This window comes from Eublepharis macularius, chromosome 6 (assembly GCF_028583425.1).
Source record: "Eublepharis macularius isolate TG4126 chromosome 6, MPM_Emac_v1.0, whole genome shotgun sequence".
NCBI lineage: Eukaryota > Metazoa > Chordata > Lepidosauria > Squamata > Eublepharidae > Eublepharis > Eublepharis macularius.
The window spans coordinates 1,394,099-1,405,736 of record NC_072795.1 but is presented as its reverse complement, the minus strand read 5'-3'; the positions used below and the strand labels follow the sequence as shown (position 1 = coordinate 1,405,736).

The 11,638-nt window shown below is 49.6% G+C and overlaps 1 pseudogene; it reads right to left on the bottom strand.

Moving 5' to 3' along the window:
- Window positions 1–837: 837 nt before the first annotated feature.
- Window positions 838–11,638, bottom strand: part of LOC129332117 (probable cation-transporting ATPase 13A5) — a 51,059-nt pseudogene continuing 40,258 nt past the window's right edge.

Sequence of the window (11,638 nt, the reverse complement as noted above, 5' to 3'; positions counted from 1 at the left end):
GACTCCCCCCCTTCCCTCCAGACAGTGTGTTTACACAGACCCTGGACCCCTGCGGAGAATGGGAGCAGCCTCCCCCCTCCCCCATGGGAAAACGGAATGAGGAATCCGGGAGGGGGCTGAGCAGAGAGCCCATCCAGAGCCTCACGGAGGGCGGGGGCGGGGAAGGATGAGAGCTGCAGTGCTGTAGCTTCGTTTCCTCTCTCTTCTTTGTAGGAAACATGTTGGGAGAGAGGCCGCTCTGGATCCTTCCAGCCCCTCTGCACATGCTCAAATAGACCTCATCTCCATAACCTTTTGAGAAGGATCAAAGCCAGCACTCTGGACTTCTTGGTACTTTATTGACATCCACGGCTGGCCTTTCCCCCAGTCTGGCTGCTGTTGTGGAATAAATGCCTTCTCCGGCTGCCCCCCCGCAAATAAATAAAAGCTATTTTTTCCTGAATTTTTGTCCTGAAGTTTTTTCTGCCAGGCTCTGCAGACTCATGGGAGATGTTTAGATTTTGCTGCCCCCCCCCTGTACATTCATGCAACGGGAGCCCTAAAGGTATAGTTTTGACTCCACAAATGGTCTTTTTTCCAGCTACAAAACTACTGAAGAACAATTGGGTAGTCCTTGCTTCTGTACATCTGCCGGACCTTCCTCAATTTAGTTGAAAACAGAGCTGGAGAAAAGCAAGCAAGTCCGCAAACGGGGAATAAACGCTTCAATAAAAAGCAGAACAGTCAGGTGTGCGCCAAAGACGGTGCAGCCGTACCCAGCCCCCTCCTCAGGGGCCAGGGGTCTTCTTTGCACAGACACTTCCCTCCCTGCCCTGCGGAGGCATAGAAGTCAGCAAGTCCTGCTTCACCAGCCTGCTGGCTACTTCTCATCAGTGTCTTCGTAGGCGGGGTTGATGTAAGCCTCCCCCTTGCTGGGCTCGGCAAACTCTCTTCCGTTCACTGGAGGCCAGGAGACATCTTGCGCCAGCTTCCTCTGCCAGGCTCGATACTGGCTGGAGGAGCGGAAGCGAAACACGGCCTTGATCAGCATCCAGAGGCAGCGGTTCTGCAAGACGGCATCCTGGGAGGGAGAGAGAGCTTCAGGAGCGTGCCGGGTCCTGGACTGGGACGCACCTCTCCAGGGCTCCTGGCCTGGCCCTGCTGTCAGGCAAAGACACTGACACGGGCCAAGACCTCTGGTGGCACTCTTTCCTCATCAAGGGCCCTCCACCCCTTGGTCCTTCTCCCTCTCAGGCACAGTCTGGCTGGTGCCTCCTGGCCACGGTCTGCAGTTCGGGGTTTTGAAATTCTCTTGAGCTTCCACAAGAAAAGCGGACTTAAGCTTGTATATGAATCTCATGAATGCTTATGGCCTGTTGTAATCCCTCCCTATATATTATAAAAACCCTATATATATATATATATATATTTTAAGCAGACTTGAGCTTCTAGCCCCCTCACAGTAAAGAAAACTGCCATGCCTTCTTGCCAACCACAAAGCTCCGTACCCTGTACATGACCAGGGAGGTTGATCAAGGAGAGCAACGCAGAAGCAGCCCAGGAAGGGAGTGGCTTGAGTTTCTTCGCCTGCATTCTGTTGTGATAGGTGGCTCAGCATGCCTGCAGGGCACTGCAAGTCTCTCTGTGTGTATTGTGTTACTTTTCTGATGAGCGAGGGGCTTCTCTTTATCTAAGGTGGGAAGGCCTCCTGACTCCTCCTCTCTTCCTGCCTCCATTAAGAGAGTTTCTCTCTCTTGCTTCGTGGTCTCCAAAGGGAGGGGTCACATCTGCACCTCTCCCCGCTGCAATGGGGAATTTCCCTCTTACACCCAAGCAGCCATGATGCTGAACTAGTTGGCCACGGTACAGGGAAAGGATTCTTTCTTTCTTCACCACGAAAAGGCTGTGAATGGGATCTACCTCGATGAACGGTAAATTTCACCTTGCCTACAATTAATTGCCGGAAGATTAATTACTGCATGCTGGAAAAAATGCTTCTAACTGCGTAACTCTGCTTGCAAATGAAACAAACTGTCCCAGCACATTCCAGGTGCCCAGTTCTGGATTCTTAGGTCCAACATGTGGCAGCTGTGGAGGGCAGGGGAGGGGCAAGACAGATGCAAGAGGCTGCAAATCCCTGTCAGGAGGTCTCACTCTTATTCCCATTTTACACCCAGGAAGCTGGAGGAGGGTCTGCAAGTAGCAGTGAGCCCGTAAAGCACCAAATGCCCATGTTTATTAGTGCTCATCAGCACATGGTTTTCATCGTCTCTTTGAGGGGGACCCAAAGGCCAGTGCCAACCATCTGTGTGCGGGGGGTGGGGCGGGGGGAGAATGAGCCCTGTGCCCTGCTCGTGTGTGTCTTTGGAGTCTCGCTCTGGCAGTGCAAGGGGGACTCTTTCTCTATGTCCTCCCCCCAGTGTCTCAGCAACAGTGGCCTTGCTCAGAAGAAAAGTGCAGAGATCATTTCCAGGGTACAAGAATGGTGTGGGGGGGGGGGGAGGGGTCTGCTCACCTCTACGAAGAAGGAGACAGCAAACAAAGCCAAGAGCATTACCAGGAGATAAACCCTCCAGATCATTGGAGTGCAGAGAAGCTGGGAAGGAAGAAACTGTTCTCGGTATCCGTATTTTGATTAAGTTTCATTTTCATCCCGTCTCTCCACCAAGTCACTCAAGGCAGTGTACTTGGCTCCCCCGCCCCCACTTTTATCCTCGTAACAACCACCCTGTGAGGTAGATCAAGCTGAAAGGGAGTGACCAGCACAAAGTCACTCAGCGACTCTTTAAGGCAGAGTGGAGAACTGAATCCCATCTCCCAGCACCTAGTCCAACGCTATCCACTACAGCACACTGCCAGCCCCTGTCTGGTCAGCCCTCCCTTGCAGCCAGACATTGGTCCAAGGCTGCCTCACATTTAATTTGGGGCTGGTCGCCGCAGTCATGCTGTGGAGAGATCTTCTCGGTTGTGGGCCACATCTGGGCCTGCGCCCACCTCGGGCCCTCCAAAGTGGGCAGAGGCCTGGACGTGGCCCACTCTCCCACGGCACTCAGCTGGGAGTCTGGCAAGGTGATGCTCCCAACAAATGTGGCAAACAGCTTGGCTGCGGGCCGAAAAGCACTGCTGGGGGCTACTTGCAGGCCCCCCACTTACCTCCATTCCCCTGTATACCACCTCACTGTCAACAAAGAGCAGGAAAAGGCAGACTCCGAGCTGCAGGGCCGCCATAATGCAGAAGAGATCTGAGGAACAAAAAGGCAAACAGCATCGCGTGAATCCCAAGGGAGGTGCCTCTGTGATCTAGCAGAATGAGAGTCAGTATGAGTTGGAGCTCATATTGGCCAACAGGAGAGCGACGGGTGCCTCCAGGCAGCCCACAGGCATCACGGTCAGTACTGCCTGCTCAGACCGGCTGCAGCTCTCCAGGGCCTCAGGAGGAAGTCTTTCGCCTCACGCACTACCCGATCCTTTCAACTAGAGATGCCAGGCTGGGATTGAACGTGGGACCTTCTGCATGCCAAGACGACACTCTCCTACTGAGCCACAGCCCTGCGATGCATAGTGCAGGGAGAATAGTTGGCCCTGGGGGCTGGCAAGGGAGAGCCAGTGCAGCAATAGCCAAGTGGTGCCGCAGACACCAGGCGTGTGGTTTCTTGAGGGGAATCTCTGTGTGTGTTTCTGGTCAAGTCAACTCACGGCCCTCTGAGGAATTAGTTTCATTTGGAACAGCCACAGAGGCTCAGTAGCCCCTCTTGCCCACAGCACGGGACCAGACTCCCTCTCTGTGGGTGATGCAGCTGCTACTTGCAGGCGCCATAGCACTGGCGTGATCTGCCTTTTGTGTGGTTGGCTTCTCAAAAAGAAGAGGAAGTCCCTGGTTCAAATCCCAGCAGGCCTCAAGCGACCCCTGTCCTTCAGCCTCAGTCCCTGTCTGTGATGCTGGGAAAGTAACACTGGCTTGTCTTATAGGGCTGGAATAACACATGTAAATCTTTTGGAGCATCGCAAGAAGAACGCCCCATTGGCACTCTGTGATGGTATCTTTTCCCAGCCCTGGCAGGTGTGAACACAGCTGGCCGGCTCCTCACACCAAGGGGTGTGTGGCTCAGGGGGGCCCTGTGCCAGAATGGAAGAAAGAGCAATGCTCACAGTTGGTGTAGATGGGTCTCCGGAAAGGCTTCCCCTTGGAAAGGACGAAAGTCAGGATCAGGCAGTTGAAGGCTGCCAAGTGGTAGAGAGTGGTGCCCTCATAGCTCATGATACGGTGGTGCTGGACTGTGGAGTTGGCTGTCCCATTTCCGAGGCCTGGGAACAGGGGCTCATTGGCTGAAGGACACCCTCTGCAAGAGAACCCCCAAGAACAGTTTCCTCTGCTTCTGTCCTGCTCATCTCCATTTCCGCCTGCCCCTCCTGTGCTAGTGCTCCGGGAGAGTCAGCAGCACCCTGGCCCAGAATGCCCCTAAGGGGAACTGTCCAGTTACAACCCCCAGCTAAAGGCCCCCCTTGCCCTCCAGTCCCCCTCTGCAGATAAGGCGGTTACCTGTGGCTGCGCACCACCGAGTACCAGGGCTGCTGCCTCACGAGCAGGAAAGCACAGACTTGCACAATGAGGGTGAAGCAAACGTTGAGGACCACGGAAAGCAGCAGCGGCGGAGAGAGGAGCTGCCCGGGCGGGCGGTAGGGGGCCAGCTTGGGATAGGCCTGGGTCAAGCTCACTGTGGAAAGAAAGGAAAAGGACAGTCCAGGGAGCTGGGGGTGCTCAGGCAGAGCTCTCCTCCCTCCTCCCACCGAGGGTTGCCAGGTACCTTCCCGGTGGGAGCAGGGGGAGACCTGGCTCCTACCTCCTTTCTTCCCTTCTTTTTTCTTTCCTTGTGCACGCAGAGCGCATGCGGCCCCATGGCCGTGCAGTGATATCACTTTGGGTGATGTCACCACGCAGGCACAGGGCATGCCCACTTCACAGCACTCCCATTTGGGTCTCAAACAGGTCCAATTTGGCCCATTTGGGGTCCCAATCGGCCCGCAGCGAAGCACAGGAGTGCTCCTGTCAGTGGCCTGGTATGTGGAGGCGGGGGGCAGAGGATGAAAGCAGGAGATCCCCTGCCCACACTGGGGAAATGAGATCCTTCTTTCCACTCTACAATCTTCTAGCACAGGCCCTACAAAGCATTCTCAAGCGGCAGCCAAGCAGACAGAGGTTCAGCTTTCACTGAACTGATGAGCAGAGGGGAACCCGCCTGCTTGGTGGGGCAGGCCTCCTTAACCTGGGTACTGGATTCTGTCTGCAAAGACAACAGCTGGGGGACCCCCCTCTCCCCTACACAAGTTGAACATGGGACTTTTGAACCATGCTGCTTGTTCAGCATAGTGGGAGGAGGGAATAATCAGCCACCGGAAATCCAACAATCAGTTTTAGCCACTCCTAGCTTGCCTGACAAGGAGTTGGACTAGATGACCCTGGAGATCCCTTCCAACCCTATGAGTCTATGATTCTAGCCAAATGGACACCTGGCAGGCTAACAGAGTGGGACTCTGGGGCTCAATGATTCGAATTCCAGACATGTTAACTGCTCTCAAAAGCAGGCCTCCAGGAGTGAGGGGTGGATTAGGATCATACCGATACGGAAGGGGGAGGTTTCTCTCACACACACATGCTCTCTCTCCCACTGGAAATGCTCCCCATCCCTATTTTAAACCTTTTCTTTCCCTATCTGGGCTTCAAGCGCCGTGTGGGGAGGCTTTCTTGACTGGGGAAGTGGGCCAGGGCAGAGTCGACCTCTCCCATTCCACAATGACACAGCTCGGATTCATCTCTGCTCCTCCTTTTAATGATCAACTATCTGGACTAGCAATCCAGTCCCAGAATGGGTCATCGACTCATCAGGCCCACTCCAGGCCCCTCAGATCGAGCCCAAGAGATTGTTCAGTGAGGATGAGTCAGAGGGCAAGTTGGCTTGCTTACTTGTTAGGCAGGCGACGAGGGTAATCCAGAGGTCTTGGAGGAGGTACTGGTAATTCCCCAGGAGCTGGAGTTGCTACAAGGAGAAAAACAGTTCAGCCAAGTCTTTCCTGTGCCGGTCCATGCAAAGAAATTCAAAAAAGCCCAATGTCCCAAGATTCCTAGGACTGTGGAAAAGGCAACTAGGAAACTGCAGCCAGAGAGGCCCCCTCCCCCAAACACACACACTGCCCCTCTGCTTTGGCAATTCCCAAAGATTTAAAGAGAAAGAAAGATTTAACAATGTTGAAACAAAGCATAAGCAAATTCCATGACTGATATATTAAACAACATAGGATCATACTTATAAGAATAGTAGTGAAATCTTTGGTCCTTCTCTGTTTATCAGTTCTGGGGGCGAGGGTTTCAAGAAATGGCTGGGCAACAACATTTTGGTAAGATCTAAAATATTAATTTGAGACAAAAAGTAAACTTTTAAAGTAAGACCTGGAAATTAAGGGAAGCAGACGTGATCACTAAAACCGGAGCTAAGAAAGAGAGCAGATACTTGGGGTGGCGCGAAAGCTAGCCCAGGCACGATGAAGAAATGTGAGAAAGAATTGCAAGCGGCTATGGAGGCGCTGGAAAAAAAAAGTGACAGATGGTAACAAGGAGCTGTCTCATTCAATACAACGAATGGAGGAGAGCTTGTTAAATAAATTTAAAAGACCTAATAAAAGCAGAGGTCTCTGACTTGGCTAAGAGTATAGAAGATGTTAAAACGGAGCTTCAAACGAGGAATCAAACAGTAAAGGAGGTGGAGCAGACGACCTCTGGTTTAAAAACAGAAAATCAAGCATTAAAGGAGCGGATGGTGGTGATGGAACGCAGAATTATGGAAAATCAATTAAGATTTCGAGGAGTCCCGGAGTCCTTGACTCAAAATACACAGGAACAAATGACTGAAATATTGTCAGATTATTTGGAAAAACAGTCAGAAGAAATTCAAGGCAATATGGATTTGGCCTACAGAATAAATTCCAGCTATGCACAGCAGAAAAATTTACCTAGGGATATAATTTTACAACTCACAACCAAAAGAATGAAGGAAGAGATTTTAAGTAGGCACTTTCAAAACCCACTGGAATTGGAAGGGAGTAGAGTCAGAATCATGAAGGAATTACCAAAGAAAATTTTGCAAGAGCGCAAAAAATACCAAGAGTTAACTGGGAAATTGAGAGAGAAAAACAGGTATAGATGGGAAATACCTGAAGGTTTGAGCTTTATGTTTAATTCTGCGAGAGTGACCATTAAGTCAAAGCATGAGATGATTGTGTTTTTGGTGGATAACGAAAAAGACTTTCCAGGAGTGCTGAAAAAGTAGGAATATGGAGTACAAATTAATATCTTGGAATGTTAATGGTTTGAATTCACCCCAAAAACGCAAAATGATTTTTCATTGGGTTAAGAAGCAAAATTGTAATATAATATGTTTACAAGAAACCCACATTAAAGAGCAAGATTGTAAGTATTTAAAAAATGGACAATTAGGACAAGAGTTCTGGGCATCTGCTAAACAGAAGAAAAGAGGGATTGTGATTTATATAAAACAAGAATTGGACCCTAAATTAATTTTTAAGGATAAAGAGGGAAGATATCTGGCAGTAGAGACTACTGTGAATTTCAAGAAGACCCTGATCTTAGGCATATATGCACCAAATGGAGCCAAAGAAGATTTTTATAAGGAACTAACTCAGAAAATGGATCAGTATTCGTATGAGCAAATTATAATGACTGGGGATTTCAATGGGGTGGTTAATTTACAGTTAGACAGGAAATCCAAATTATAGTACAAAAAGGCTGGGAAGTTACCAAAATCTTTTTTTGAACTGGTTGGACAGGAAAACCTAGAAGATACTTGGAGAAAGTGGAATCCTAAAATAAAAGACTTTACATTTTATTCGACAAGACACCAGTCGTTTTTAAGAATTGATATGATTTGGGCGACAAAGGACTTAAATTTGCTTACAAAAAAAAGTAGAAATAATGCCCAGGGTGAGTTCGGATCATAACCCAATGATGTGGGCAATTGCGACAGGAGTTAGGAAATTTAGATGGAGATTAAATGAAGCTCTTTTACAGAGTCAAGAGAATATTGAAACAGTTCAAAAAGAGACAAAAGACTTTTTTTAACTGAATGCTAGTCAGGAAGTCCCAACACACACGGTGTGGGATGCTTATAAAGCTGTGATGAGAGGGATCCTGGTTACATTGAACAGCAGGGAAAAGAAAAGAAAAGCAACTTTAGGAGATACAAGAGAAAATTTCCAAAAAAGAGAAAGATTTACAGAAAAGACCGGGGAAGAAATCAATAATTCAGGAAATAAAGATACTACAAGAACAATTCAAAGCTTTTGCAAACAGAGTTAGAATGGCATTTAAAATCTCTGCAGCAAAAATCCTTTGAGGGGGCCAACAAGCCAGGGAAATATCTAGCCGAGCAATTGAAAAAGAAAAGGGAAAAAAGAGTTATAGGGAAGATAACAGAAGAAGGAACAGAAATAATGGACCATCAAGGGATAAAAAGAGCTTTTTATAAATATTATGCTAAATTATTGCAAACGATAAAATAGAAGCATATTTGGAAAGAGCAAAACTACCAAAGATTTCAAGGATAATGAGAGAGATTTTGAATGTTCCAGTAACAGAAGGAGAAATTTTAGATGCTATAGAATCAACTAAAATAGGGAAAGCACCAGGACCGGATGGAATTTCAGCAAAATTTTATAAAGTAATGAAAGAAAACTTGGTGCAACCTCTACAAAAGTTGATGAATGAAATTATCAAGAAGAAAAATCTCCCGAAGACTTGGAATGAAGCAAATATTTCACTGATTCCAAAAGAGTCACAAGATTTATTAAATGTTAAAAGTTACAGGCCGATATCTTTATTGAATAATGACTACAAAATTTTTGCAAGAATTACAGCGGAAAGGCTCAAGAGATTTTTAATGGAATTTGTGGGGGAGGAGCAGACCGGATTTTTACTGAATAAACAAATTAGGGATAATCTGAGAGTGGTGTTGGATGCCATTGATTATTATGATAAGCATCCAGAAAAAGAAGTAGGCCTGTTTTTTGCTGATGCTGAGAAAGCCTTTGACAATTTAAATTGGGACTTTATGTTTGTGACGATGGAAAAGATGGATATGGGGCAAGATTTTATTCATGCAGTGAAAGCTATGTCAGGTTCAGAATGCTGTATTGTACTGCTTTGCTTAACCGACTCCATTTTTAATCCTTTCAGTGTTTAAGTGCTCTCTTCACAGGTGCCAAGGTTCCCAGGCAGCTATCTCACAGAAGAGGATTGTTTTGGCTACCGATGTTCCACCAAGAACCGGCCTTGGGAAACTTTCGCTATCCTGACTTCAAAGGGGTTGTTTTGAGAACTATGGGGGGAGGCTGGGCCTACTGTGATCTGTTACTTTGTACCTCATGCTTTGCTCTTCATTGGTAACAATGCACATGTACCATCCTGAATATTGCATTCAGGCTAGTGGACTATAATGGACTATTTCTTCAGTAAAAGCCTTTTGGAAACAATGGACTGTTGTCTGATTGCAGGAGGTAGTCTGGAGTAAGGACATTATCTAGCCACAGTTCTGACATTTTGTTACCAATCACCTCTTCCAATGCCTAAGCCGGATCAAACGGACTCCAAAGCTGTCCCAGTCAGGGATCCTTTGTTTGACCCGTATGCCTCTCCCGGCTCTCAAGGCTTGGAAGCTCAAGAACCTGTACCGAGAGGAGACGGCTCCTCGGTTACAACGATTTATACCCTCGCTCCCAGCAGCGCTGATACACGGCCTAGAGCCACAGCCGCACCACTTTTCTCCTTGCCCACCCCGACGCAGTGGGGTGCAAGACCAAGGGAAATGAGGGACCGGAGGGCCAGCGCGATGTTCACGCAGTTGCAGCTGGATAGTCGACGCAGTTTGGAATCCATACCCGAACAAACCGGAGGCCGACCGTGGCTGTTCTGGAACAGGACGACTGAACAAACGGAATGGGAAACGTCCCGCCGTGGCGCCCTGAGTTGGGATTATGTGGAAGTCACCCTGTGGTCGGGGCAACAAGATGTAAGTGAGCACCAATGGGTGCAGCTCCAGAGCCGAACGATTGCCATTGATTCAGGAATATCAGCAATCACTGGCCTGACAAAAGGAGTTTTAGCCGCGAGATCCCAAGAGGAACAAGGGCTAGAAACACACTTGCCGTGGCAGCAGACGCTAACCACGGGACCGCCGCCCGAAACCATGCCGATCTCGCAGTCTGCTGGAGCTAGCGAGTACACGGAACTACGGGAGGTGGAAACTACAGATAGAGTGCAGCTGTTGGAGAACAGACTCGTAAATATGGAAGAAAGTTTGGCCAATGCCGTCCACCTGCTTTCAGTGCTAGTAGCGGGGGACAGAGGCCGTGATCCGCCAGCTGGTCTACCTGACATCAGCCAAAGTTTGGCTAACCTGCAAAATCAACTGTGGCCGCAACAGCCACCAGAGACGGGAGACAAGGATTCTGTCACCGGGGAAGGACCCTGCCCAGAAGATCCATGTCCAGATGAACCCCGTCCCGAGCAACCGGCTCCATTAGGAGACGACAGCGCCGGTGGGGGAGGTGGAGAACCGTGTCCGGAAGACCCTCGTCCCGATCGCCCTATCACTCCGGCTGGTAGTGGGACTGGAGGAGGAGGGGGAGAACCAGGACGACCGCTAGAGCCAGCTTCCCCGATAGTCCCACCACCCACGACACAAGCGAACCAGCCCCCAAGCCTACCGGGAGGAACCACACCACCGGTCGTCCCAAGAGCAGGTAGGCCTCTACCGACACCGGGGCCGCGAGGGGATACGGTTCCTCTCCAACCCATCTCTCCTCACCCGCCTCCGTTGCGGCCGGCTCCCACTCCCCTTCAACCAGTGCCAGGAGGCCTACCGCGGGGGCAGCCGACACCTTTCCGGCCAGCACCAGTGCATCCGGCACCGAGGGGACCTCCTCAGCCGATTCCGGGAGCGCCTTTACCGCACCAACCTCAACCCTACCCTCAGCAACCTCCGCCACAGCTACCGCCAATGCCGCGACAGCCTCCTTTACAACTCGCTCCGCTCGACACCTACCCAATGCCGGCACCAGCTCCCAGACAAGATCTTCCCATGGGATGGGTCAAACTGGACGCTACGTTTGATGGAGACCCTTCCAAATTGGGATTCTTTCTGGTACAAGTAGTACAATTTTTCAATCGTTGGGGGCATCTCTTCGGAAGTGAGGCCAGTCAAATAGAGCATCTGGGATCACGTCTCCAAGGTAAAGCAGCCGACTGGTATGTGGGACTTTATAACGTGGGGGCCCCTGAGTTAGATACACTCCAAGGGCTAGTGGATGCAATTCGAGCCCAATATGAAGACCCCCTAGAAGAAACTAGGGCCCGAACGGAATTGCAGGCTGTTAGGCAAGGCAGCATGTCGGCTAGAGACTATGCCACAAAATTCCGACAACTCGCTGCCAAATGCCCAAGGTGCGAAGAGTCCACCAAGATTATTTTATACAAACAGGGTTTAAACCCTAAATTGTTGGACAGAGCCCTCATGCAGGATAACCCTCCTACGCTGTTAGGGTGGATACAATTAACCTGCGAAGTAGAAAACCGCCTGCTAGAAGTTCGTTT